The sequence below is a fragment of the Lonchura striata genome, chromosome 5 (genome assembly GCF_050655825.1).
Source record: "Lonchura striata isolate lonStrDom1 chromosome 5, ASM5065582v1, whole genome shotgun sequence".
Lineage (NCBI taxonomy): Eukaryota > Metazoa > Chordata > Aves > Passeriformes > Estrildidae > Lonchura > Lonchura striata.
In genome coordinates, this window is record NC_140707.1 from 22,282,394 (window position 1) to 22,309,627 (window position 27,234).

At 44.7% G+C, this 27,234-nt stretch overlaps 1 long non-coding RNA gene across 3 annotated transcripts in view; it reads left to right on the forward strand.

Annotated features, from left to right (window-relative positions):
• Window positions 1-1,333: 1,333 nt before the first annotated feature.
• The window catches only part of LOC146767295 (uncharacterized), a 50,490-nt gene continuing 24,589 nt past the window's right edge, over window positions 1,334-27,234 (forward strand). For 2 of the 3 annotated variants that reach the window (XR_014955545.1, XR_014955546.1), the window contains exon 1: window positions 1,334-26,769. This is a non-coding gene — a long non-coding RNA (uncharacterized LOC146767295). The remainder of the gene's footprint in view (window positions 26,770-27,234) is intronic. The other variant, XR_014955547.1, reaches the window with a different exon arrangement.

Consider the following 27,234-nt stretch of genomic DNA (forward strand, 5'->3'; position numbering starts at 1 on the left):
CTTCCTGAATAGCATTGTCAATGATAAAAATATTTGGAGCTCTCCATTGTTTTGGCACATTGTTTGACAGACCCATTTCTTTGCTGTCATAGGTAGCAAAATCCAGGAAAACGTGCAGCTGAACAGCTGTCATATATGTGGGACCAGGAAAAAGACTATTCTTAGTTCCTTTGTTTCTTTACTGTTATTCCTGAAGTCTTTTTCAGAGGGAGAAATTATGGCCTGCTTGGCCATTGTGGCCTAATTATTTGGCAAAGCTCACCCTGAATTCAGCAAAGCAGAGGTTCCATCCCTCATGAAGGTTATCATATCTGTTAAATTGAGTCTGAGCTCTGGTCACATGGAAACCAGTATTTGCTGTTATTATTAAAGCTGCTTTTCTTTCAGCAGAATACTTTGGAACCACGTTTCTGTCCTCTCTGGATTTACCATCATAATTTCCAAAATACTGTGTTCTGGAAAAAGAACAAAAATAATACATGTTAATAACCATGGGATGCTGGGAAACTTCACAAGGGTTTGAAAGTGACACCATAAATTGCTTTTAATTCTGTGTATTTATGATTTCACAGAAGAAATTTTGAGATTGTGTTTGTTACAAGCAGTAATCAAGATGAATATATGATGCAGGAGTTATTTTATTGCAGAGCCAGCTGGTTGGATTCTATCTCTTCAGTAACTGGTCAGTGCTTCCTATGCACTGTGTTCTGCAAAATAATGGAAAACTCCCATGTCACAGCATTCAGCAGCCTGAGAGCACAGCCCAAGGAGAGATCTCCCTTGGGCTGGTTATGTTTGCTGTGTTAAATGGGGCTCAGTCCCTCAACATTCACATTTAAAGACATAGCTCAAAATAAACTAGTATAGAGCCATAGAGTATTGGCTACGGAATTTCCCCCAGTTCTCTCTGATGTAAATATGTAAAGCACATATGTCTAGCTGCCAGGTATGGTATGAGGTGTATGAGATTCATTGCTATGTGAAATGAACAATTACCCTGGGTCAGCAGAGCCCTGAAACTGCCTGCAGACCTCCTCTCCTCTCCTCTCCTCTCCTCTCCTCTCCTCTCCTCTCCTCTCCTCTCCTCTCCTCTCCTCTCCTCTCCTCTCCTCTCCTCTCCTCTCCTCTCCTCTCCTCTCCTCTCCTCTCCTCTCCTCTCCTCTCCTCTCCTCTCCTCTCCTCTCCTCTCCTCTCCTCTCCTCTCCTCTCCTCTCCTCTCCTCTCCTCTCCTCTCCTCTCCTCTCCTCTCCTCTCCTCTCCTCTCCTCTCCTCTCCTCTCCTCTCCTCTCCTCTCCTCTCCTCTCCTCTCCTCTCCTCTCCTCTCCAAGTTACAGCACAAGAAGGAACATCCAGTGGTGCTGACTTCTTGCAGAAAGCACCGGGGTGTGTCAGAGCCTCTCAGTGTCACTGCACATTTTTGGATGGACAGCTCCAGTACTGGGAAATGGAGGTAGGACAGGAAGCTGCTCATGCAGGGAAGGGCAGGGCATCTCTTTGCTCCTGTACAGCCTCTTAGAGTGACAACTAAAGAGGAACTTACAGCTAAAGAGGAGCTTCAGCAGGGCTCTTTGCTGTGAGAGATCCACCTGGAGAAGAAAGCCAGAGACATTTCCTTGTGTCAGGATTCAAGGCCAAGCTTGACAGATCCTTCCTGCCAAGCTGCAGGCCCAGGAATCCTTTAAAAGCGCAGGAAATGCAGATCTGCTGTTCTGGTTCAAACCCAACTTGAGGGAAGCCATGTGAGGTAACTCCCAGTGTTTCATGGCACAGAGGAGCAGGACTCCCAGCAGGAGCAGGGAGGTCATTCTGCCTCTGTACTCGGTGCTGGTGAGTCCAGATCTTGAGTGCTGTGTCCAGGTCTGGCCCCTCAGTTTGGGAAGGACATTGAGAAGGTTGAGCACGTCCAGAGGAGGCAACGAGGCTGGTGAGGGTCTTGGAACACAAGCCCTGTGAGGAACAAAGGAGGAGCTGGAGTTGTTTAGCCTGGAGAAGAGGAGGCTCAGAGGTGACCTTATTGCTCTCTACAGCTCCTGAAGGGAGGTTGCAGACAGGTGGGGTCGGTCTCTTCCACAGGGCAGCAACTGGCAGAACAAGAGGACACGGTCTCAAGCTAGGTCTGGGAAGGTTTAGGTTGGATATTAGGAAAAAAAAATTCACTGAAAGAATAATAAAGTACTGGAATTGTTTTCCCACAGAGGTGGTGGGATCACCATCTCTGGATGCGTTTAAAAAAAACTGGACATGGCACTTGGTGCTATAGTCTAGTTGTGGTGTTAGAGCACAGGTTGGACTTGATGATCTTAGAGGTCACTTCCAACCTCCTTATTCTGTGATTCTGTGATTCTGTGACTCCAGACATTCAGTGGAGCTGGCTGGTGTTCACATGAGCTGGCGGGGCTGTGCTGGGTGATGCAGGCACCGTTCCAGCCCGGCTGCCAGCGTGGTTTGCCGGCGATGTTTTCACTGTGGGAAAGGGACGTGCAATACTTGCAGACTCAGTGTTGCCACTATTTCTCTGCCCCAGAGCCTTCAGATGGAGGTTTTACATACTGTTTGCACTGAAAAATTATTTGCATTGCATTTCATATGGTTTGCAATGCACATCCTGCACTGCTCTCTACTTAGACGTGGCTTTGTATTGCTCGGTGCCAGGGCTCCAGTCAAGTTTTCTGGACTGTTGTTACAGTGTGTCACAGATAAAATTGCTTTGTCAAAACACCACAAAAATGCTTCTGTGTCTTTGGCATCCATGCTCAGCATTCTGGAACCATTTATTTAATTTACATTTTTTTCCTTTTTCCCACTCTCCACTATTTAGAATGTGGAAACAGTAGCACATCTTCCTTTTAACTCTGGTTTTGGTAAAGTTATAAGCATTCCTTCTGAAGGGTCTGTGGCTCTGCTCATTGGAAAGAGTCCTAGAATGTCTTGGGAGGGACCTTAAAGATTATCCAGTTCCATCCCCTCTACCATAGGCAGGGACACCTTCCACTATCCCAGGTTGCTCAGAGCCCCATCCAAGCTGGCTTTGAACACTTCAGGGATGGGGCATCCACAGCTGCTCTGGGCAACCTGTGCCAGGGCCCCCACACCTCACAGTAAAGAATTTCTTCCCAATATCTAATTTAACCCTGCCCTCCTTCAGTTTGAAGCCGTTCCCCCTTGTCCTGTCAGTACCTGCACTTGGAAAAGTCCATTTCCAGCTCTCTTGTACCCCTTTAGATGCCAGAAAGTGCTCTAAGGACTCCTTAGAGTGTTCTTTTCTTCAAGGCTGAACAACTCCAACTCTCAGATTTGATATTTCTTTCATTTTTCCAAAGACAAAAATTCAGAGACATCATGAGGTAAAAACAAACCAGGGCATGGACACATAGCAAAATAAAAGTGTTATATTCTGTAAAGAATTTGATCAAGCCTACACAATCTCAAGCTGAATGTGAATTATCTGTGTTTTTAACCCATGTAAAAAGTTAACACCAGTTCTGGAAGTGCTAACTGAAACCACTGCTTTGTAGTGGGACAAATGGAGGATCTTGTGAATTGAGAGGCAGGAATAGCAGAGAAGTGTACTTTATCCTTTTTTCTGTCCTCTTTATCTGCTTTTTATCTTAGCAGTCAATTATCTCAGGAACATCTGTATCCCACCATGAGACCTGAGGGAGCTGGAGCAGTGCAGTGGATTCTGTGAGGAACATGACATGAAGGCCTGCAACTGTTATGGATACAGAGCAATCTCGAGAGGGAGCATCCCAGGCCTGCTGCTCAGCAAGAGGGACAAATACTCTGTCCTTCTGCCTTTTCCATAACAAAATACTGTCCATAATACCAGAGAGCACTTGCAGTCTCTAAAGTCCTACAAAAGTATGCACCAGGGTCAGGCTTCCACTCCTGCAATGTGATAGTTTACTCCTACATTTTTTTCGTAGTTATCCAGATGTTCTACTTATTCTGATTATCCTGTGTTTCTCATCTTGTTGTCATTATCTGAGGAAGTTCTTGGCTTGACTAAAGCAAAAATTCACACTCTGTGTAGTTTTTCTGGGTGGGCATTTCCAAAGTTGTGGCATATTTCAAAATTATTTATGTCTCCTTGTTCTGGATCTTCTGGTCCTTTGTGTAGTAAGACCAATGGACAAACAGTGAAGGATATTTTTTCACTCTGTGCACAGTTATCTTTTTGCACACTATAGTTTAAAATACAGAGGAGGTCACCTAATTTACAGTGAAAGTGGCTGCCACTTTGGGGTTGTGATTCTTTTTCTTCTTGAGACTTCTTTTCCCTTCTTAATGCAGAACAACCTATAGACTGCAAATATGACCTTACAGGATCTGAGTGCTTGCATGAGAAGGATTTGGGAGTAATTTTTGCTTGTTTTCATTGATGTGAGGGTTTTTGTCTTTAGGAATCTTATTAGGGAGATACTCTTGACCTAAAAATTCCTCTTGCTGTTAATAATATTTCTGCTGTAATAATATCTCTGCTATTGAGCATTTATGACAGTGCTGCAATGTTTGCTTTGCAACCAAACTCCTGCTCTTTGGAAGATGAACATTCTATTTAAATACTGCTGGAAGTTTTTGTTTTACTACACGGTCCTTGGGTGCAAAAAATACTGTTTAGATGGGAAGTTAAAAGCAAAAGGTTTGAGAGGTTATTTTTTTGAGAAGTTAGTCTTCCTAAATGAATCCTAGAACTACAGGGTATGTTTCTTAATGCTTTCAAGAGAATTCCTAGAAATTATTTCAGATTGTTAGAAAATGACCTTCAGAAACTTTTGCTAGATATTCAGATACAATATAACTTTCTCCTAGTGAGTGAAATTCACTAGGCTCCATGCTGTTCACTAGAAACAACTAATCCTAAATTCTACCTTTGTAATTCCTAAAAAAAAAAAAAAAACAAAAAAACAAAATGTTTTCTGAAGACTCTAACCAATTCCTAGTTAACTTGTTCCTCAAGTTTCCCAGATGCCTTATTCCAGATGACAACTATTGGTTTTTATGCCAAACCCTGAGGTATCCGTAAGACTGGATTCCAAATTGTCAATGCTATTGTAGAGCATATATTGAATTTGGGCAGGGGGGAGGGAGGGAGAGAAGGAAAGAGAGACTACTTGTACCTAGTTTATGTTTCAAGGACTTCACACACTCATGTAGCCTTTGGTAAAAAATTGAGTTTAGCTCTCAGTGATAATATTATATAATGCTGATCTAACCTTGTTGAGACCTGTGAGGGGTTTTCTTTCTCCCCACCCCCAAAGATAAATGTATTTTTACACGGGGTATGGATATTGATGTTTCAGCAGTGCCTTGTCACATCTTCCACCGTGAAGTTTATTCAGAAGCAGACCATCTGAACCTAATTCAGTTTCTTGTTTTCAATTTGCTTGGGAGCTATTATTCTAAACTCTTCAACGTAGAAATAGTCATTGGCTTTTGCAGTGTTCCAGCCTTGTCCTCTTTTTGCCTCCTTTAGTAACCTCATTCAATGAACTATGTGTCTTGCTGGGATATGTGATTAGCTGTAGCTCCCTCCTTCTCCAGTGATTATCCACACCAATTCCCTTAATGCTCATGACAGAAACAATCTTCTTCCAAAGCCTCTACCTGCAGCCCAGGCTCCTCTCTGAGTTCTCTGGGCAGCTAGCATCCCCTCTGCTCAAGAGCAGGAGGGACAGGAGCACAGCCATGCTGCACTTCCCTTCCCATTCGTTTTGGGACTCAATGACTCTTGTGGGTCCCTTCCAACTCTGCATATTCTGAGTGAGGCAGCCTTTAAATTTCAATCACCCTGCATATATTCCTATTTTAATTTAGCTCTGTATGGCTCCTTCCTACGATGGTCAGCCAGAACAAGCAAAACCTTGAGCTCTCCCAGCGGAGTTCTCCAGAACAACGCAGGGTGTTGCAGAGCTGTTCCTGCAACGTTCTGTGGCCACTGCTGTCAAACCCAGCTTTAACTGGGCCTCCCCAGGTGTTACTCTTCCTTGAAGACTGCTAAGCAGTAAAAAAAGATGTCAAATTAATCATATTGGTACAGGACTACCCAGGCATGGGGGAAGTCTCCAGGCAGTGTTTTGGTTGGTTTTGATAAGTGCACAGTTCTGTCTTGTGCCTTGATGCCTGAGTAGGGCTGATCCTGTGAGCTGGTACCAGTGGAGGTAACACCTCCCCAAAAAACTTACCCAATATAGCCTGGTGGTTTTTAAGAACGTTTTCTGCTACAATCTGAAATTAATCTGCAATACAGACTTTGCTTCTAGTTTTATTCTGATATCCTTTTTTCTAGGGTAAATTTCACATATCTTGTGCTTTATTGAGCATAAATGCCTTGGCCATATCATCACAGGGAAGTGCTACTCTGATTTATTTCTATTTTGATAATGAATTTGGAATAGTTTTCAGCTCTCCACAGGCCCCTAATTGTAAGAATAGATGAAAATGCAAATGTTCTCATTCAAAACAGCAGTAAATATGTTTTTAACTTGTTAACTCAGATGGAACTTAATTAGGGTAGACATGTATTTACTGCTGTCCTGGACTGAGGTCAGTGAGACCTGGCACTGTCAAGTTTAGTTTTTGATTTGGTTGCTACAAAATGATTTATACAAGTGAAAGAAAAACTTGTTTTTGTCTGGAGTCCTAGGCCTCTCGATGCTCTGTGATTAGTATCCTGGGAGCATGGTTTTCAGCACATTCTACAGGATTTGGTTATAAATCTCTGTCCTTGTACACTTCTTCAAAATACAAATAGGTAGAAACTTCTGCTTGTGCACACCTCTGTTTGAGAGAGGGTACAGCTACTCTTTAATTTATTGCAGTCAAGTGAATGCTAGAAATGTGCCCCAGGTGCATCCAAGCTTTTTCAAAGTTCAGGAATCCTCCTGAACACATCTAGGGCTTCATAGGGAAGAAGCTGTGAAGCTCAAGTTCAGACCCAGATGCTTGGGAAGAGCAGCCAGCAGTTGAGAGCCCTGTAATGAATACTGGGGACAAAGAGATTCCCAGTTGGAGCCATGGAGCTCACTGGTGAAGGCTGGAGCTGCTCATCAGGCTGCTCCAGTATGTGGGAATCCCACCCTGACCCATGGAACAGAACTTTTGCTTTCAGGAAAGAGCCTGTGAGGGGAGAGCAGAGTCTGGCTGTGCCCGTGCTGAGGGAACTGCTCTTGTTCTGCTGTGGTTTGTCCAGGGGAGCTCAAGCCTTGTTCTCCAAGGGTGGCATTTTCCTTATTTATTTGTTCTTTGTTTAGCCCTGCATTTTTATGTGCTGGCTGCAGGTCAGTGCCTGCTCAGCCAGCAGCTGCACTGGCCAATTCAGAGTCACTAAGCTCAACTAAAATGTTAGCTTCTCGGTTCATCCCTAGGTTTCCCAGGATTTTCAGCAGTAAATCTGGAAAACACATCTAATCCTGCTGAAGCATTCTCCAGCCTTTCTGACATGAAGGATTGTGTGGTGGCCGCTGTGATTTGTGGGCAGCAGTGGGACCCCCAGGACACAAACCAGTGATTAGGAGCTGTGTGATTTGGGGGGAAAGAGGAAAGGTTATTTGCTATTTCTGGGTTAGGGAAGGAAGGCAGTTAAACTTTGTATTAATGAACTGACTAGAGGAAACAGACCCAAATCCAAAATTCCTGCCAAATATTAACTTTTTGTTGACGGTAGAATTTGTTCAGTTTATACACCTGCTATAGAAGGGCTTTTTCTCAGCAGCTGGCCCATGTCCAGAACTGAATATAAGCCTCTGGCCAATAATAGACAGAATGATACAGAAACAAAAACAAAATCACAAGCAAGTCTGTCCGTAATGATTTATTCGCATTTTCACCCACATGGAAAGCAAATGTTTTGATTAATTTGCTGAGAGTTTACTTCTCTTGCTTTCCTTAACATTTTTCTTTATTATTAGATTTACATCTTAATACAAATAGTCTGCTATATATTTAGATACACTGTTTAGTTTATAACAGTATAATTGGAAAGAAAGATGAAATTAAAGATAGCTACTGAGATACAATAAATTAAAGTTTATCTGATTTGTTTTCAGATCCCTGCTGCCTTTTAACTCTAAATGTGGAAAACCAAAATTTCATCATAATATTTCTTTCTTTGTTGTAGAGATGGAGGTGCTGACAGAAAGGTTGATGATGGCTGAGTAAACTTAAAAAATGAAAAAAAAAGAGAAAGAGAGAAATACTGGTGATTCCTTAAAGATGGAAGGAAAGGGGTTCTGTCTTCGTGTTGAACAATACCTTTCTGTCCACAGATATGGTACAGGATGGAAGAATCTGGCTCCAGAATGGTCTTGCCAAATAAACCCAAAGGGCATTTGAGGTGTTTGCCGTGACTCCTCATGAAATTGGACTCCTTGCAGAGCTGGTGCAGAAAACTGGGAAGGTTCTGTGCAGAAGCAACTGGATAGGTATTCCTTGCTAGGCTTTTTTAATTCGTGTGTTCTGGATCCACTTTGGAACAGAGGAAGATCTTAGGGTGGTATTACCTGAGATCTTAAGAGCTGTTTCCACAGAATCTGTGCAGCTGTGTGCTTCCCATACTGCAATGAGCACGGTGACGTTGGGAAGAGGCACGGGGCATCCAGGCTTTCCTCTGCCGCCCAGGACAAGCTGGGCCATCCCCAGCACCTGCTCCCATCCCCAGGAAGCAGCACTAATTTCAATAAACGAGGCACATCTGACTCTGCTGTTTGCTGTCGGAAAAGCTGGATCCCATTTTCCATGGCCTCGCTCCTCCTTCCACCCCCACTCCCTCCTCCTTCCCCCAGAGGAGCGCAGCGCTGCCATAGGCACAGCAATCGCTGCCAGTGGCCAGCTCAGGACAACTGGAAAGGAATTTGAGCCATTACTGGAATTCTAATCTCAGACTCTTCTAGAAAAGAGCTTAACAGCTTTCTGCTTGTCCCCTTGGGTCTGATGTTTGACAGGAAATGAGTTTGAAGGGTTCAGGAGCGGGTCACAGAACTTGCCTTGCTGCCAGCTGCTCTGCCGACCTTAGCAGTGTGTTTGCAGAAATCTGATCCACTTGCTTATTATTAAAGCCTTTTCTCTGAGAAGAGTTACTTCCAAAGCCAGGTCCTACCAGACGTATTTCTAGAATATTGCATCCTCGCCTCTCTGAATTCTTCTCCACTGACACTTGCTATGACCTAAGACTCCAGCCATGTAAAAAATGCTGTTTTGTAATTCAAGGCAGAGTGAACAATTGTGTTTGCAGGCATGTTTATGTTTGTCTTTTGCAGCACTTACTTTGTTTGTCCTTTATGTGCCCATCTGTGGGATCTCAAAGAAACTCAGTTCTTCAGTCTTGCATAATTAGTCAATATACCTCATAGACTTCATAAAATACCTCAAATCTGGTCTCAGGAAAGCAATTGTAATGGATGGGCTGACTGTTTCCTGTGTAGCAGCTGAGAAGTATATTCCCAAGCAAATTTAAAAATAAGGCAGCCTCCATGCATTCTTGGAATCCTATTGGCAAGTCAGTGTTGTTCAGACTAGTACGAAGTTCAAACAGGCCATGGAGACTGATGGCATGTCCCTCTTTCTTCACTGTGTTTCTGATTTAGAAATCACTTTCCAAATTAAAAATATCAGAGCAGACAGACCAGATCAGGGCAGCGGGAAATCTCAATAATGGGGCTGTGCTGGCAGGAATATTGCAAATAAAAAGCTGTGGCAGATGTGCTCTTGATCACCTGCTTTGAGAGTGCTGCATCTCCGCAAGGGAACAGTTCTGCAGCTTGGTGTGTTTCCTTGTAGGAGGGCATGTCTAGGGAATAATCCTTGCATAGAGCCTCTAATTCCAGCCCAGCAGGCCTGCTTCTCCCCTCCTCTTCCTCCTGCCCGAGAAGGTTCTTGCAAAAATACTTAAGGAGATGCAACTAAAACAACTCAGAATAAATAAGACTAACCGGCTATATCACTGCATTTTTTATTCTCTTTATTTCTTTCTTATGTCTTCACTTCTGTAGGAACTTGGCTCCTCTGCAGCTTCTGCTGCTTTAATGTATTGGTCAGTTTGCACTTCAGTTCAGCCTTCTCAAATGTCTTGCTGTCTCTCCAGAATTAGCGTGTCCTGGAAAACAAAATGTGTGCAAATAGACTGACAAAGAACAGACACATGGAATACACAAATGTACCATTATTTGACAGTTCAGCCGGTGAAAAGTCTTCCAGAAATCTTGAACAACAACTGAAATGAACTTGGAAGCTCCAAAAACCTATCATTCATGGCTAACAACTACTTCAGCCCTAATCATTTGTGGTTTCTACCCCAGTTTGAAAATTAATGTGCAGGTCAGCCCACGATTAATGCAGAGCTAAATAGTAAACCTCCAGTTCAATGTTGTGATTGCCAGACTTGGTAGCACTGAGCAAAAATAAGATAGATACTGTTTGCTCCGGTGCTACATATGTACAGCACTCTCCAGAATGGAAAAGCTGGGAATTAATAACAAGTAAGATTCTGAGTCAAAATGTTTCTGGTCTCCTTGACTTCCTTAGGGGTTCTTAAGAGTCCTGCTGCCTGTCCTTAGCTGCACTACTTGAGAGGAGCTACTTCTTGTCTTAACATGAGCTCTCATCTAGAGAAAGAGTGGAAACAGGGCAAAACTTTTATATTACTTTCTAGTGCAGTGACTGCTGTGAGAATGGCCAAGTAGAATGGGTCATGAATGCACAAATCATGCCAGTTGAAGGAGTTGAAACTCATTGCTCAGGACTTCCTCCTCTCAGGGTACACTCAGGGTTTGCTGGGTAAGAGCTTGAAAAGGGCACGAGGGAAGAAACCCACTGTGTTAAAGCAACAACAAAACCCATCAAAGCTGCAGCACTCTGGTCCTTGTGCAAGTTCATCCTTCCCTAAAACCAGAGCCAGTTCCCCTGCTGCCCTTGGAGGAGCTGTAACTGCATAGCTTTCCATAAGAGCACTTGGACTTACAAAGAGGGAAGAGAGACCTTAACAGGAACACTCTGTGTCCCCTCCTGCTCCTGGATGCAGGTCCATGGCTGCATCACCCCTCAGGTCAAACCTCCACGCTCCAGAAGTGCCAAGTGGAGCTCAAAGTCCCGTGGGATCCAACCACTCACTTCCATGGCACAGCTGAGCTTTTGGAGTAGAGGACATGTGGGCACGAAGAGTCACTTGTCTTTCAGATATTTATGGGCTGCTATCCTTTTCTGTGGTGGAACAATAGTGTGGGATGCTGTCAGTGCATCAGGAGAGGTGTCTTTAGAATGGGCAAGATGAGAAGATTTAGGGCAGGGTGGGTAGGGATTAGGCACCCTGATAGAGGAGTAAGTGTACACATGACATGCCTTAAGAAACCAGCTCTGTTAATAGTTTTTCTGGATGAGATGGAACCTGAGACCAATCTTAGCAGCAGGAGTCAGTACTAACTTTAGAGTTAGAACAGAACATTGAATATTTTTCTTTTTTTCCCCGTTTTTTAATTGCTGAAAGAGACCTTGTTGAGATAGGCCTAATTAAATAAGCATTACAATTTCTAAGACCTGTTTTGAGTACAGACATGGGAGGCAGTTTGTGCTCCACATTCATTATGAATATTTTAGGTTATTCAGAAATGAACACATCTGTTAGTACAGCAGTGATGGAGTTGTACAATATCTCAATTGTAGGGCTGGTTACATCTGGAAGAGCACCTGCTCCAAAGAAGAGAAATGTTTATTTTGCAAAATAACAAAATCACCTTAATTAATTTTAATGGCAACAAGAAGTTAGTTCAATCCTGAAAAGGTTAAAGCCAGGAATGTTTGTCAAGGAACTTCAGAGCACAGGCAGCTACTGACCCAGTGAAGTCACCTGCATGAACTGCTGAACATTTGTTCACTGCACACATTGTGGCTCTGGGGGATTCTTTTGCTTAGGATTTTGTGGCTTTGTTTTCTTAAAGAAGAACATTCCATTTTACCATAATGGAAGCTGAGAAACCAGTATTTTTCTTGACTCGGCCTTTGTTCCTATCAGAAAAAAAAAAACAAAAAAACCAAAGCAAACCAAAAACATGCCCCAGAAGATAATGACTGAAGGAACCATTAATTTCCCCCTTCTGGATAGAGGCCTGAATAAAATCAGAATTTCAGAGGAAACTCCAACTTAGAGTCATCACTGATTCGCAAGCCAAACAACTGTAAATGATGAATTAAGAGCAGTTTAAGTCAAATCTGCACGTGGATTCTCCTATTTTTGTCATGTGCTATTAGCTTTTCTCATTTTCAAGTTTTCCTCAGTATTGTACAAAAAATAAAACAAAAATTCAAGGAAAGAATGTGCCTGACTGTACACAGTGAAAGTTCAAATGTGCAGGTTCACTGGGCTGGAGGGAAGGAGCAGAGAGGTGATATTTTCTTTTATGACTTCTAGTCATCCTGGGCATGCTAGCAGTAAATGGGTGGAAAAAATGTTGAAAACAAATGTTGCTTTCTTAAATTGATGCTATTCAGAGCAATTCACCTTTGCGTGCTTTGTGATGCATTGAGTTTTAACTGCCTCGTGGGGTCTGGGATTACCTTAAAGGAAAGTGCTGATTAAATATATTTTTCTGAAACAAACTTGATCCTTTATGCACAGCTGCTTTAGGAATCGTCTTCTGTGGCCTGATCGAAAAAAATCCAGAGGACCTGGAGTAGGATTCATTTAATTGACTTCAATAAGCTCTGGATCAGACTCATGAGGAATGAAGAGTGACTTTTCCCTAATCTCTTAAATTCTTCTCCTCTCCTGTTCCAAAGCAATTACAAAACTGGTGAAATGGAAGGAATGGTTTCTCTTGGTCTCGTGTTCATCATCAGTCCTCAGGTTTATTTTAGGTTATAAATCGCCCTAATCGTGGATGCTTTCTTGTTTTTGTCTTACAATGTTTAGCTGCAGAAGGCCATGTTTACTGCCTTTCTGCAGCTGCTGTTGTGCTGAGATTGTTTATCTGCATAGTGCCTGTCTGCTGTGGCTTCTTAGGTATTTCACAATCTGAAAACCTCCAAACTCTTCAGTAGTTGATAAGAGAACCGAAGCATGGTGTTCTCAGAAACAAAACCTATCAGACTGAAAAAGCTGAGGGTTTTTTTTCCTCCTTTTGTGAAAGTATCTCTGAGGGCCAGCATAATAAAAGCCTTTTTTTGTGGCTGTGCTCTCTTGTGGTGCTGCATGTCCCACTTCACTGCTGCCAGAGCACAGCTGTGTGTAGCCAGCATTTTGCTGAAGGGTTTGCATGAGGCTGGCAACAAGATATGGTGGTTTTGTGGAGCTGACTTGTACATCCACAACCTTTGTGCGGGGAATGCTGCTGCTCTGCAGCCAAAGCAGATTTAGCTGCAGATCACTGCAACTGTCCAGCATTGTGGTGTAACCAAAGAAGAGTTGGGCTCTTCAGCCAGGCTTCCCCAGCATTGCCACTGCTGTGTAAAATCCTGGGACTTTACATACTGTGCATTGTGGCATCCAGCTGGAGAAAGATGGAATTTTGAGACTTGGAGTGAAATTTAAATTCCCATGATTCTTCTTTTCCTCACATCCATCCTGTTTTTTGCAACTGAGCCAGCACCAGTTTAAAAACATTGGCAAGCACCGTGATGTTCGTGGTGATGAATATAAACAGGCTGTTGCAAGCATGTCTGAAGACATGCAAAGCTGTCAGGAGCAGGGCAGCAAGAGCAGCCAAGGAGGAGCCTGGCACCAGGCACGCAGGATGTCACCTCTGCCCCCACCAGCCAGCCTTGCTCCATGGAGCGTGGTCCCTCTGGACAGCCGGTGATGCCTGGCAGCAGGTTAGTTTTGTAGATCTGGGACTGCAAATGGGTAAAATCCCTTGTGACCAAAGCCCTCTGCAGGGCTGAACAAACCACAGTCAGTACTTGTGAGTCTGTGCATTTGGGAGCCCTCAGGTTGCTTGATGTAGATGATTCTGTTGCTTACTCTTGGAACCCTTGGAGTAATCCATAAAGAAGAGCCCACAGAGCCTGCCCAGCTGAAGGGTCACCTGTTTGAAGGCATGAGGGTCTTGAAAAGTCCCTTGTGCCAGACTTCCCCCAGCCACTCTTGTGTCTCTTGGTCTTGTAGCCTCTGGCTGTGTCCCTCAGTGCCACTGCAGAGGAGGGACTCATTTGTGTGCCTGTTGCCTCCCTGTCAGGCACGTCACCCCCGAGCTCTGTGTGACTGCAGGAGCTCTTCTGCACAACTTGTCATGAAAGGAAGGGCTGCAGCCCTATGGGATATGTGGGAGGAGGAGGCTGACAACATTGAAGGCAGGCTTGCCCTTACTCCAACCACTGAACAAATGCTGCCACATCTGGGCTGTAGTCATTCGTGCCCCTGCTTTGAGGATTAGGACTGCTCATGGAAAAATGTGTGTTGTGCTTTGTTTGGAACCCCTCCGCATGTTAAGGTTGTGATGTATAGCCCCCATCCTCCCCTGAAGTGTGTGGCTGGAGTGGTGAACATGCAGAAATGCTTTGTATGGGGGAGAGTTCAGGCTTTGTACCGAAAGAGATTTCTAACAATAAACACATTTTGCGTGGGAGTGTGGTGAGTTGTTTGTTTGCTTGATTGTTCATGGGTTTTTAAAACAATTTTTGGTGAAAGATCTTAAGTGTGTGTCCTCAGTGCACACTGGTCATTGAATGCTTGCAATAAGCTGTCTTCTGGGTAGGATTCAGGAAAGGGGGCTCTCCCCATGCTCAGAACTGTCTTTGCCATCACTTCATGCAGAAATGAATGCTGATGGGTGCGGTGTGCCCACAAATTTGCGGTTGCAGAAGCAGGGGCTTGCAGAGGATGACAACAGCCTGGCACCAGCAGTGACTCTTGGAGCCTGAGTCCCCGTCTGGGTCAAGCAGTCTGACTCTTCAACCTCCGCAGCAGCTACATCTGCAAGGCCACTTCTCTGTCCCCTGTTTTCATTTCAGGAACCCTTTCCTCCACTGCTCTGTCTCTTTATTTGCCTCCTGGGATGCCCTTGCGAGCATTTTGAGCATTTTGAACATGTCGTCATCTCTGGAGCTCTTCTTTTTCCTACGTAGATTGGACAAGTATTTGCTTAACGACAATAGCAGCCCTGTCCTTAGTTGCCATGAGTTGTCAGCTGTTGGGGGGAAGGAGAAAATGAGCTATTGTAAGAATGATTCTTTCATGCCAACTGGAACAAAGAGCTTGGGTTGCTCCCCCTTCCCCCTTTGTTTTAGCTTTCTGGTTCTTCCCAGTCTTGGAGACAGCAAGACATTTTCCAAATGTTTTTGCCTTTAAAGAATGAAGGGCATCAGCCTACCTTGAGGAGAGGAGTTTAGTAAAATGCAGCACAAATTAGACTAATGTCTGCATCTGTTCTTACACAGCTTGTTGTGGCAAAGGAGAACGGTTTTGCCTGCAGAGGCATGGTGGTGTTTGTTTGCACATTGGTACTGGCTGTCCTCACTTCAGCAGGTATCTCTTTTCCAAAAGGCATGGGACAAACAGCTTTTGCACTGGAGTGGAAGGACACCACCAGCTCTGAATGGTACTGCCTGTTATGAGTCACTTTGAGAACTGCACTGCTGTGCAATTCTCTTCCCTCAATTAGATTTCCTTAAGGTTGCTTTTATTGTTTGGTTCTCTTACCTTTCCCAAGCACTGGAGTCAGCACGAATTGCACAACAGCTAAGTGACCCAACAGCCCAGAGAGAGGTGTGCAAAACCCTGCTTGTGCCTTGAATCATTTGTATTTTTGCAGTCTCTGCCTGTTTTTTTCTAATCCTCAGCTGCTGCTTTGCCACTGCAGTTAGAGCTTGTCTTCCTGCCCAGTTACTGCAGTGCTGCAGCCTCCAGTTAGGTGGCTGTGGAGGGTGGGACAGAGGAAGTGTTAAAGGGAAGGTGATGTGAGCAGCTGGATTGTACTGGATGTAGCAAGTGAAGTGGTCATTCCCATCATTAGGAGGAATCCAGAGAGCCTGAACTTTTTCCAGTCTGGCCTCCACTTGGAGCAAGTTAGAGATACCACCTTCAGTTAAAGCAGAGGGTGGGGGATAGTGCAGATGAACACCTGCAACGAGGCTGCTTTAATGGTACGGCTGGTAAGGCAAGAGGAGCTCTGACACAGCTGAAACCTTCCCATTTTCAGCTCTGTGTGCATCCTGTTCCACTGCTCAGCACCTCTGCTCTGGCTGAACGTGCTGAGGCTTTCACTGCTCCATTGGTCCTGTTTGGCTCCCCAATCCCCTGCAGCAGGGACAGAGGTGCCCACAAAGGATTTTACTGGAGGTATATCCCAGTTCAGGAAGCAGGAAGGTTTGGGTTTCTGTGAGCACTGGGGTCATCTGGAGCTCTGTTCATCCTACTGGCACTGTCATCAGGGTGTCTGCTTTTGTGCATTTGTTCCTCACAGTGGCTGGTGCCAAGCAAAAATCACACAAGTTTTTGGGGTGGGAACCAGCCTCCAGCTTCACTGCAAGAAAACCGAACTCCCATTTCCTTGTGCACAGCTGTGAGAAGTCTCATCAGTAACAGCAACAGAATTTGAATTCACAAACAGCTTTTGGGTGTTTGAGATATTTGTTATATTTATTTGGGGTTTGTTTTTTAAATAAAGAGAATGTGCATGGTAAATTACAGCTACAGGTAAGTCCTACCACATGATACAGTGTAGGTCACAGTCTGCTGATAGAATCCTGGCATGGAGCTGTGCTGAGGATTTGTCAGAGACTCATCATAGTTTAGACTTTATCCACTATAGGTTTAGGTCTGATTCCTAAAACTGTAACTTGTACATGTCATCCTTTCCCTCCCTGTAGCCTCATTAAATGTATCCTTTGGTAAATTCTTTATGTTTCTGATACAGTTGAGTGACCCCTAGTGCTTAATGGAATTTAGCAGGAGAGCTGGAGCTGCAGTGGGGTGATGGATATCAGCAAACTCTAGGACAGCTTGCGAGATGCATCAAATGTGAACTCAAAATGTGTGCACGTACAAATGCACTCCAGCAACAGAAATAGTTCCCTAATGCCATATGAGTTACTATGTCACAAGAGCATTAATCAATAAGTTTACTCCAGGAATTATTCTGAGGCTGAAGGGCAATCCAATGATCAGCAGAAGGATATTGGTGCTGCCAGAAACAAAGCTGCAAGCAGCACAGGAATTCGAGAAAACGCATTCAATGCTGTGTTTGTAATGGATTTACATATTTATATAACTCCAGTGAATTAATTTTATTCCCACTGCTTACGATACAAGGAAATCTGGGAAGATAATTTTTCCACTGATGGTGATAATAAATGTGATCTGTATTAAGTAGTTAAAAATTATTTGAGCCAAAATTCCATAAAAATTGGCAAGTCATGTATGGGCAGTTTTTCCTGAAAACTGGCAAGAAAGTGAGCTCAAGGAGTGCTGATGGAAATCTACATGTTTATCCATGCTTCTAATGCTGTTGAAAAAAGCCAAGAGGTTTTATACTGGCTTATGTAAAAATATGTAAAATGATGAAACCCTACAGGAAACTGAAATTATTTCCCCACCACCTTTACGTTGCTCAATGCAGCTGCTGTGCCACCCACCTCGTTACTGGGGCCAGGGGGCATGGCCACTTTGTCACCCCTGGGTTCCTCCGTGCCAGGGCTGGGCAGGGGGCTCTGGTTGCCTCTGCTCTGCCCTGCCAACCCCTGGCACCTGGGAATACCTCCTCAAGGACTCTCTGGATGCTTTTGAGTCAAGAGGCAGGGATATTTCTTCCAAACTCCTGGGAGAATTTTTGTATGTGCAAAACAAGGTATTTTTCCCTCATTGTTTAAGAGGCAAAGCTTTCAAAATCTTCTGTGTGTTTCTGTGGGCTATATAATCAGAAATATCTCTTTTTGTATGTATATATATTTTGTTTTTTTGCGACAATGTGTATCTGTAAAATAAAGCTATCTCTGACCATACATGTTTAGAGATGAGGCTGAAGCCAAATCTACCTTTTAAGCCCCAGACTGGCCCTGTCCCTTTGCAGTCAGCAGACAGGCAGCAGAGCCAACTGCAGAGATAAGAGCCAGGGTGATTAAACCCTCCTGATCTGGACTCCCATTGACTCCCAGCACTTCTGCTCCAGATCTGAGCCTGGTGGCACAGGCAGTCTGCAGCACCAGTGCAGAAGTGCAGATAGCTGAGCCACTCCAGCAATCACAGCTCAGCCCTGGAAAATGGAAGGGCTGAGTCACATGAGGGAGATGAAAGCCAACACTAAGTGCTGTGATTATTCTATCAAAACGAGTGCTATAAACATGCAGTTAAAATATATATATATATATATCCCTAGCTAAACAATGCCATCAGGTGACATTAACTGGTGACACTTTCTAATCTGGGATTCTGAACTAGCTGGCTTTGTGTAAGCTTTGCTTTGCAGCAAATGGGAGCAGAGGGGCAGCTGTGCTTGTCAGGCTGGGCCCACTGAGGTTCAGAGCCCAAAACAGGGTGGTTTTGGAACCTTGATGGGTTTTGGAAGCTTGATGGGCTGGTTTCTGTGCTGCTTGGGATGGTAGTTTGAAACCTGTCAGTGCATTTCTGCACACATGGCATTTCCATGGCTCCAGCTGTGCTGTCACTGGGACAGGCAAATCCAGGGACCCTCCGTGGCCTGGGGCAGCAGCCATGGCTCGCACAGTGACAGCCAGCACAAAGCCAAAAAGTCGAATTGCTGCAGTGCTTTGATGGGTGGAGGAAACCCCCACTCCTTCACTGTGGTGGCTGCACTTGCAGCTGCTGTGTGGCTCCCCTGGCAGCCCCGGCAGCTGAGCCCTCCTCTGCAGGAAAGCTCTGTCTGTGACCAGGGACACTGCTGTGCCTTTCAAAGAACTCCAGAAGAGGGAAGGAGAGGTTTTTCTCTCACCACTGGCTCTCTTCAGGAGACCATCAGAGTTAAACCATAAAAAGTCCTTTTAAATATCAGGATGATGCAAGGTACCTGTGTCCCACCCTTCTTGGGTGTTCTTGGCTCCACTGTCCTTGACCCCAGTAATTTCAGTACTATTTGTTTTGAGTAATTCTGGTTTTGCTGCTGCATGTCCCTGTGAATAAGAACCAATGTTTCTATTGGCAAGAGTCAGTTCTCCATCCACCCATGTCTCCTCCTCAAGTACAATAAAAGTGCAGAACAGGCTCTCGGTCTCTGACCTTTCCAGTGAGTGTGCACTTTGTCACCCAAGTGGACTGAGAGCAACATTCCATCCTCTGAATGTTTAGGTGTCCATGCCAATAGCAGGAGGCACAAGGTTTGTGTCTAGGCTTTGAAGGTACCTCAGGACCTAGATTTGGAGGTTTGGTTGATGCCACTTGTAAATCCAGCTCCAGCTTCTGTAACTTGAGAGCTGACTGTGTGAAGTCACTGGGAGCTCTGCCATGCTTATTTGGGCACGACAGCTTCACACTCATAATTTCCTGAGTTTGGGATTCAGTGTTTCTATCCCAACCAACTTTAATCAGGGAGAAGCGGATTATTAATAAGGTTAGCCCTCCAGGGCTTGGTGTTTTTTTCTTTGCATGTTGCCATTTCTGGGAACTCCACACTGAAAAGCTTTGGCCCAAAGGTCTTCTCAGGTTTTAAAAAGCTAGAAGGGTTCCTGCAAGTCTGTGGGAGGCATCATTCTGGCATCCTCATGTGCTTGGCTGCAGTCTTCGAGCCTCCTGGGAAATGAGTGAGAGCCCAGCCTCCTGCATGCAGTGTCAGAATGCCTGCTAGCTTTAAAGTCAAGGGGCTTTTAAAGGGCTAAAATGCCTTCTGCTTAAGAAGAATGAATCTCCCAAGAAGGAGGTCTGCTGCAAATGAGAGGACTGCACTTCCCATAAACTCCTCCAAAGCTTGATGGAAGTTCCCTGCTAGACCTGTAAGCACACCCTATCAAGTTCTAAGAAAATAGCTGAGTTCAGATTTCAGGACCATTTGTTCACCATAATTTGTTTACGCTTCACTGAAATGTTGGATCACTAAATTCATAACATCTGCTGATGCCACTGGCTGCAAGAGGTAGAAGCTGTCACTTACTAGGAGTGTGAATAGACATGTTAGATGACTTTGTGGGATGCCTAGTTTATTTTTCTTTGGTACTGCTCAACAGACATGGTTTTCATCTTACAATGCTCCTAGAACCAAAAGCAGGACCAGCCCTTGCATCTCCCTCACTCCTCCTTCCTGACCTAGAAAGGGAAGTGTTGTGCTGCTGTTCACAGGGGAGCACAGCTCTGTGGCAACAGGGGTGCAGGGGGACTAAAGGTTCTTCTGGACTGGGTGTCTGCCCCATGGCACCTTCAATTCCAAGCTCTGGTTTCCTTCTCCTGGATGGGATACTCCCAGTCCATGCTAGAGTAGCTGCTTCTTGGTGCACAACTGTAGAAAGATAATTTTCTTCTAATGTGAGATAGAGTAGCTGCTTCTTGGAGCAAGACAATTATCTTCTAATGTGAGATTTTTGCTTGGGCTGTGCCCTGAACATAGATTATTATTATTCCAGAACAGAAAAGTATGTATGAAGTACATACCCCTGCAGTGTATATAAAAAATATACATCCCTGAACAGAAAAGTACTGATGCTGCTTGCAAGTGAAATGAAATGAGGCTGGAGGGATTGCTTTGTTGCTGTAAGCTTACGTGGGTCTTGTTTCCTTTTTTCCCTCCCTTTAAGAAAGGCAGTAAGAGCCTACATTAGAGAAAAGAACCCTCTGAACTTCTTGTCAGGGTCACATAGTGGTTACATGATAAAAAAGGAATGTATATCCTTGAGCAGACCCTGACTTGCCTGACCTGGTGAAAAGTTAGGGCCTGTGATCCCATGAGAATCAGACAAATTTTGAAGTTTGGACTTTTTCCTATGCATCCACATTATTTTGGTCAGATGTTCCCTTCACAGTGCTGTTGCTTCTCTGTGATCCTGCACAAATCCCTGCATTTCTCTAGCTCTTCACTCTTCTCTCGGTGACATACAGCAAAGGTCCATTCATTCCAGCCTTCCAGGATTAAAGAGTGGCTGGTTTGCACTGTGTGGTGTGATGCCCTGATGAAAGCTGTCGTGTAAACTCTGATAGTGCATCATGCCCACACTGAAAAGCATGCAGTCTGGAGAGTTAGACATGTTTTCTTCTCACTTGCAGAGAAGACAAGTCTTTCAACATGTTTTGGTTTTGGATTTTGATCTTTAACCTTGATACTTACGATGGTTGGAAGAGGGAGAGGGTTGGCAAGTGTCTTTCTGCTAGAGATTAACCAGACCAGGAGCAGTGGAGCAGCTGGGGGGGATCCCAGCTCTTTCCTGCACAGCACACCTAGCCCAAGAGTAAAGCCTGTGTCATGTCAACAAGAAAAGATCTGCCTCCACTTGGCAACAAAGCCTCTAACACTAAACTTGCTTTCTTGCTGTTCTTTCTCTCAGCACTGCTGGTATTTCCCTCACCTTCCTATGACAGCTCTCTTCTCCAGGCACAGGGGGGTCACCCCTGTGTTCTCTTAACAAACTGGAAGTGAGGAAGTGATGCTAAAAGTTCATCCTTTAACAGCTTTTAAAAATCCTTCTTTACCCCTTGTGAGAGGGGAGCAAATGATGTGGAGACATTTTGGGGTTTTGTTTTGACCTTGATTTGCCAAGGTGTAGAAACTACATGAAGCAGCCCAAGGTTTTATTTCATTTGTTCTGTCCTCTGGTTTCATCATTCTGGAAATGTAAACAATGCACAGAGGATCTTGTTGCAACATCTTCCAATAAGAGCAGCATAAAATCACCCTGGCTACGTGACTCTCTTAGATCCCTGCTGCCTGTAATATCCCTTCTGATGAAGTCATTCAAAAGCGTATGGGCAAATCAAGAGGTTCTTGATCTCTGCTGATGCCATAGTGGCATCTGCTGTAGGAAAGATTAAGCCTTGGCCCCTTTCTGCAGTGGCCACCTGCACTCCTGCAGGTCAATACAGAATTTTGGAAGCAGCTGAGACCTCTGTAACACTGGCCAAAGGGCTGCTCCCCTCCTTGGCTCGCCCCAGGGCAGGGTGCACAGGCAGCGTCCATCCCTCCCTCCCAGGCTGGCTCCTGGACGTGCAGAGAAATGCTCCCCAGGCACGTTGTGAGTGATTCACACCTCCATCCCCCCCAAAGGCTCCTTCTCGGTGAGGTTTTGCCTGTGTCTGAGCGATTTCCTGGGCAAAGCCCTTCAGCCGTAAATCTGCTGCGTTGTCTTTGCACCAACAATGCTGCAGTCATAAACCAGTGACAGCACTCACAATCAGTGCCAGCACATTAATTGGCCTCCTTCAGTCTAAAATAAGTAATTCCATGGTCTTGTGAGGGCGAATATGAGGAAAGAGATTCCAAAATACTGAATACTTGAGGGGATTAGCAAAAAATGCAAACGTTTGTCTTTCAGGTTAATAGCCTGTGTGGATGCTGTCATTCTGCCCCTGGGAACCTGTGGGTTGGCATCAAGGCTGTCTCTGAGCGTGTTGAGAGCAGTTAAAGTATTATTAACGTGGACCACATTCCATGGATGTGCAGTTCTGAGGTGCTGAGGACACCCTTCTTAAAATCTTGGCGGATCATCACAAGCATCTTCTGTGTTTTTGGCCTGAGGGAGGTGTTCCTTTATGAGCTGCATTAGTCAGGGAAAAGGGGGAAGGTTTCAAAACAAAACCAAAGTTCAAACTCTGAAAAAATAAACCCCAAAACTTTTTCAACTAGGATATTATTCTGGGACGTGTAGTTGCAGGCATGTGCAAAGGCGTAGTGAGTGTTGAGGAAGGTGCAAGCTTTGCTGAGAAGGAAGCTCCCAAGATTCCAGCATGGTTGACAAGTACTGACTCCTCTGTTAAAGACCTGCACTCTGCCAGGAAGTTTTCCAGCTGAAGTGGACATGTTCCTACCACTGAGATAAAACAGCATACTGAACTTCGATGAACTTGCAGAAAGTATCTGAATTTTTTGCTCTAAAAGCCTTTTCCCCATGCAAGTGAATGGAATGCGTGGGACTTATGACTAATGGTAAGAAACTTCAGAGCAAAATGAGGGCATCACACAGTCAGAAGTCACAAGTCTGTTCCTCAGCACCTGGCCTGCCCAGGAGGCTGCTCGGGGGGTGTCCTCTTTGATTGCAGCTGCATGAGGAACCTGCTGAGAAGTGTTCATGTAACAGGTACCAGTTCTGCTCTCAGGGGCTGTGTGAGCACATCAGGGACACTGTCCTGTGCAGTCTTTCTCTCCCTGTCCCCCTCCTGCCAGCACAGGCTGAACATTCATACAGGTGGATGTTAATCCTCTGGAAAGGATTATTATTAGGACAGCAATTTAGAAAGCATTGTCCAGTTACACTAAAACTTTATTTCTGTTGTGTATTTATTTTGAGCAAGAGTGATGGGGGCTGGTTTAAATAAGAGCATATTTTAAGTTCCTCTGTGCATTGTAATAAGTACTTTCAACCCCAGCTCTCATGTATGGAAAAAGAAGTCTAAATAAAATGTAATTATAGCATAAAGTTAGCTTTTCTCCCCACTTCCCCACTTCAAAGCTTGGAATATGGTTGTTTTTACAGTTTGTAAAAATTCATCATGTTGTCGGGCTTGGTGAAGCAGTACCCACTTCTGTGTGGCTGAGGACCTCCATTCCACACTGTTTTCTTCAGGGGATGGAATTCCTGACCTCTGTCAGGACTGTAAAGACTCAAGTGATCCCTGGAGTGATCACCAGTTCAGGCAGGGCTGAAGTTTGGATACTGCTGTGGCTTTTATGCCAAAACTTTCTGGTGGTGACTGGGAGAGCAGCAGAACGCGTGGCTCTGCCCTGGGGCTGGTGACAACCCTGCTTCGAGCAGGAGGCTGGGCTCAGTGACACCTCTGGGGCTGTGCTTGTGGCAGCCCACAGAGGCCACTCGGAGGTTCAGGAAAATGCAAAGCCAAGCAGGCAGGCTGCAGAACCAGAAGGAATAATCACAACAGCATCAGGCCACAAAGGGGTGTTTGAGGGGTGGCACTTGGGGTTTGTCTGCTTCTACCGTGTCAAGCAGGAAGTGAAAAGATGTAATGTTCCATCTCAAGAGTTATCCAGCCTCCTGGAAATATTTATAGCTGTTAAAGTTTCTCTGTTCAGAACAAGCCAAGAATATTGGTGTGCTTTAGATGAGTGTGTCCTTATTCATATTTCAAAAAATGCCTACCTCTTAAATGACCTGCAGGCTGCTAGCAAATGCCAGGGAAGAGCCTTTATACATTTGTATAAATTACATATGATATATATGTAATAGAAATACATATAAATGCAACATTGCTGATGCTGTATCTGCCATCTGATTTTTTAAAACCAGCACAAGCAGAAGAGATAATGTTTCCTATTTTAAATCTCTTTGATTACTTGCCTGTGAACAGTTGATGAATCCAGTTGGCCTGCTGTAAATCTGGGAGGGATTCTTTGGACAAAGTACCTAATGTATTCTGTACTGTTTTAGCTGAAAACAAGTCATCTTTTTAATTATCTCTTTGAAAAGATGTCCACTGGCTAAATTCAGCAAAATTTTACATGCATGTTGGGAGGTGTTAAGAACAGCCTGAAAACAACACTGTTTGCTCTGAAGAGAAAATTTTCATCAGGGTAAAGGGAAATTATTTGGGATTGATATAACCTGCTAGTTGTTTCAGGAGGGCAAATAAAGTGGGGAAAAATCAGTTCTGGCCCACAGTGAGTAGGGGATGGTCATGCTCAGAAAAACTACACAACAGAGGCTGCCTTGTTCTCTCTGATGCATTTGCAGAGGAACTTGGTGGCTCACCACATGAAGTCTGAAAAGCTTGGTCATCACCCCCATTCTCTTCCCTGGCCCTCCAGGTGGGTGTAATCCCAGCCATTGTCCAGCACCCCATGAACATCCTGGGCCTGGGGGGAGGTAAGAGCTGCCCTGCAGGGCAAGCAGTGCCACTTTTGCAGCTTCCCAGCCTGCCAGAGCAGTCAGTGGCAGCACAAGAGTCCCCAGCAGCTGTGCTGGCTGCAGGCCACCACTTTGGCAGGGCAGGGAGCCACGGCTCAGCCCAGCCTGGCTGAAGGGAAGACCCAGCCCAGGGGAGGGAGGGTGCTGGGGTGGCAGGAAGGGATGTGCAAGGAGCAAGGCAGTGTCCCACAGGAAATCTAGGGCACGCTCAGGGTTTGTTCAGCCTCTGCCAAAGGACCTCACTGTGCCCCTGGGGTTTTGCTCAGACAGTGGAGTGGATATTCAGGGCTCTGCTGGAGCAGAGCTAAGCCCAACAGCTCACAGCTGTTTGACCATCATAGAAAGCCTAACTACGGAGAGGAATTTTTCCTTGTTGATTTGTATGATTTTCTTTGGAGAGCAATGGTCCTTTGGGCTCTCTGCTTTTTCACTCATCTGTTTAAAAAGCCCCATTTTGGGACATCCCAATTCCTTCAGCCAAGAAAAGCTGGATTCTGCTCCTGGCTTGCTCAGAAATGGTTGCTCAAGAGCAAAATGAAGCATTCCTGTCAGGAATTGGATGCACAACATCCAATGTGCTCCTGGGGTCAGAGGAATAGGTCTTAGGCTCGTGGAGAAATCCTCCTCATGGCAGAGCATGACGTCAGTGCAGAATGGGCCCATCCAGCCCTGCATTCCAATAGGAAACACAGCAGCCAGGTGATATGTCCAGCAACAGGCCAGCTTAATAAACTTCCTGCTCAGCTTGAGGAAAGGATAAATAACTCCATGATGTCTGCTTAACAAAGCCAAATTGCACACCTCTCTCTATTGCAGAGCTGCTCTGGTTAAGGGACTGTCAACATTTCCCATCTGGAGGGATGATTTAGCTGCTTCCCTTCTCATCAGGGCGTTTGACTTACCCAGTGCTGCTACAAGACTGTTTTTACGGAATATAATTTTCATCTGCTGGCTATGTCATCCTTGGGCTTGAAAAAGGAGTTTTAAGCAGTATTAGAGTAGAAGGATAATGAATATTTAAACACATAATTTTGCAAACCCCTGGAGAATAAGAAGAAATTTAGAGGCGGACACACATAGATTTTGGAGATGGCAAACACTCTCCCCTCCTTGCCTTTAGTTTTAGAAGGATCCGTGGGATTGAGCTATTGCTCATTAGGATCTGCCTCCCCAGCTTTCTGCTCCACGCCGGATGCGCAGTGTTTGTAAAGAAAGCAAACTTATTGCACTGTGTAATAAGATTTGAATGCAAACATTTAATTAACATTATCTGTTCAGAAGCATTGTTTAAACAACCGTTAACCTTTCTGTGCCAAAGCTGAATGAAACTTTGAAACTGGAGGTTGGGTTTTCTGTCCTGCTGACCAGTGCCATGGATTGATGTGGTGTCGATACAACCGCTTTCTCAGGTTTCACGTATGGAAGTCTGTGATGGAGCAGTAACTTCATTAATTTGGCCCATACTGATTCAGTTGAATGCTAATATTTTGACCTTATTCCCTAGGAAATATTCTTCCTGCTGCACAGACTTGGAAAACGTGGCCATCCCTGCGTCTGAGCCACATTTATGACAAAGTTTCAGAAAGATAATATTTTACACGTAAATACGTGAGTGTTGGTTGTTAACACTTTCTGTATTACCAGGAAAAGGTGAGTCCTCGTTGCTCTGTAGCTTTTGAGTGCTCCTTTGTATTTTTCAGCATGCTGAGTCGTACAGTTCTGCCTGCCCTCTAACCCAGGAGGGACAAGAATGTGAGTCCTGTGTGCAGCTGACCTCACCTGGGCTTGACACAGTCGTGAACCTCATGCCCCATTACAGAGGATATAGATGCAGAGGTACTTACAAAAAAAACCTTAAATACAAAGATCTTTAAGCAAAGAGCTCTTTTAATGGCTTAGTGCATCTAAAGCCCCGTGGTGGATCCAGCAGGCTCTGTTAAGGAGGAGTGTGGAGAAGCTGAACATTGACTGACCCACATAGTCTAACTCAGTAATCACTGAGGTGAAATCTGCCTCGTTATCTCGAGGAGGAGGAAGAAACTGGGCTAGGATTTATGTTTTGTGAAAATACAATACAAATTCCTAACCCAGTTTTCAGCTGGGAGAACATGTTATTGTTGAACAATTGATACCACTTCATGGAAGCTTATTTTCTGTGCCTTCAGGGAAATTCAATTAAGTGAACTTCTATTTTAGAACACTGCTCTTTCCTGTCACTGATGAAGCAATAACAGTTGCAGAACATGGGATTTTCTGGGAGTATTGGTTGTTACTCTCATTTATATTAATGTTTCAGTCTCT